Below are 2,092 nucleotides of genomic sequence, written 5' to 3' on the forward strand. Positions count from 1 at the left end.
AAAAAAAAAAAAAAAAAGTAATAAAGGTATATTGGGGAATAATGATATAGGGGGAGGAAACTTCCAACCTGCTAGATGTCCAGTATGTTTGCATTCTTTTCTTCCTTTTTTCTTTTTTTTTCTTTTTTTCTTTTTCTTTTTCTTTTTTTTTTTGTTTTGTTTTTTTTTTTGAGACAGGGTCTTACTATAGAGTTCAAGCTGGCCTTGAACTTAGTTTGCAGCCCAGGCTGGTCTTGAACTCACAACAATCCTCCTGCCTCAGCTTCCTGAGTGCTGGGGTTACAGGTGTGCACCACCATGCCTGGCTGAGTTTGCATTCTTTATTTAATTTTTTTTTAACCTTTTTGAAACAGAGTTTCACCATGCAGTTCAAACTGGTCTTGAACTCACATTGTAGTTTAGGCTGGCCTCCAACTCACAGTGATCCTCCTGCCTCAGCCTCCCGAGTGCTGGGATTACAGGCATGTGCCACCATGCCACCCTGTCTGACTGCCTATAATATTTCTACCTAATTTAACTGTCTATAGTAGTCTCCCCTCTGAAGAAGTACCCCTACCTGCCATGAGGGGGCAAGGGGCAATAACCATTCTGGCTTCTTCAGGCTGAAGGGGGTTGTAGCTATGATCAGCAGTCAAAGATACTCCAGCAAGGGTCTATCTAAAGGCCCTCAACAGATGCCAGGCATTCTCTTGGGCAGGCATACAGCTTTAAATCTGGAGGAGACAAGGCCAAAGAAACATTTCAGTACACATGGGCCAAATAATATGGTCAACAGGATAATCATGAATACAGTCTCACAGGTCTCCACCAGGAGAACCAGTGATAAAGAAGGTCCAGAGAATTTCAGAATATGACACGTCATTAACTTGTCATCTAATGTCTTGAACAGCCATTGAGACATTAGCAGAAGGAACAGGAACAAACACACAACACTGAGCTTTCACAGTTGCACAAGTACCCACCTGTATTGCTAATAGAATGTCTAAGGCCATCTGACTTTGGAGGATGGCTTGTCTTATTAATTTCACTTCTTCATTCAAAAGAGAGAGAGACCAGCTTCGGTGTCCACTGATTATAGTTAGTTAAGGCCTGGATGTGTTGCATGATATCTCCTAACCTTAGGGAAGGGATTAAGATAGAGGCCAATTGATCATACCAGTGAAGCACTTCTAGACTATCAGTGTCATAAGCTGGGTAAGTTTTCAGTCTTGCCTATAATTTTGATACTCCTTCCTTATAACCATGCAAATCCCAGTGGGAGTAGCCAAGGTCACAAACTGGTTCCACAGGACCAATGAGTGCCCCTGGGGGCTTCCTATCTAATTTCAAGGCTATTAAACCACTCTGTTGCAAACCAGTCTTCAGCCTGTAAAGTTATTGTGTGTGTACACTGCTCAGGGGTGTCCATCCCACCTATTTAGTGGAGTGAGGCCAATGAGAATAGGACTAATTTTTCTGTTCCACACATAAGGGGTCTTGACAACTGATAGAGTTGACAATATCACAGTGTATGGACCTTCCCAAGTTAGTTCTAGAGAAGGAGATGGTGAGGGGGGAGAATTTACCAGTACTAAATCTCTGGGATGGAATATGGGATTTCCCTTTTCTTTAAGCTGAGATTCAACTTAACAAAAGTGTTATGGTTTGTGTCTAGATGTCCCCCTAAAGCCTCACAAAGTCATGGGGTGGGCTTCTAGAGTTTATGATTGGTTCATGGTCCAATGTTGGAATTATGGGTGTGAGTGCTACACCTGCCCCAGGGTGAGTAGTTTGTATACAATGTAAGGTTTGCTGTTGTTGCTCCTCCTTTTTGCTCTTGCTACTTTTGCTGTCTTGTGCCACCTTGAAGTGTTGCCCCATGCCATGCCACCCTACCTTGGAGCCAGCTGATTATAGACTGAAATCTCCACAAATTGTGAGCTAAATAAACCTTTCCTTCCTTAATTTTGGGTGTTGTGTATTTTGTCTCAGCAATGAGAGAAAAGAAAACAACACAGAATTTGGTACCAGGAGTGGGGTTGTTGCTGTGACTATACCTGACCATGTGGTTCAAGAGCCTTTGGAAATGGCTTGTGGGAAGTGTTTGGAAAGG

The sequence above is a fragment of the Chinchilla lanigera genome, unplaced genomic scaffold, assembly GCF_000276665.1.
Source record: "Chinchilla lanigera isolate Chin_1 unplaced genomic scaffold, ChiLan1.0 scaffold00131, whole genome shotgun sequence".
In the NCBI taxonomy this organism is placed as follows: domain Eukaryota; kingdom Metazoa; phylum Chordata; class Mammalia; order Rodentia; family Chinchillidae; genus Chinchilla; species Chinchilla lanigera.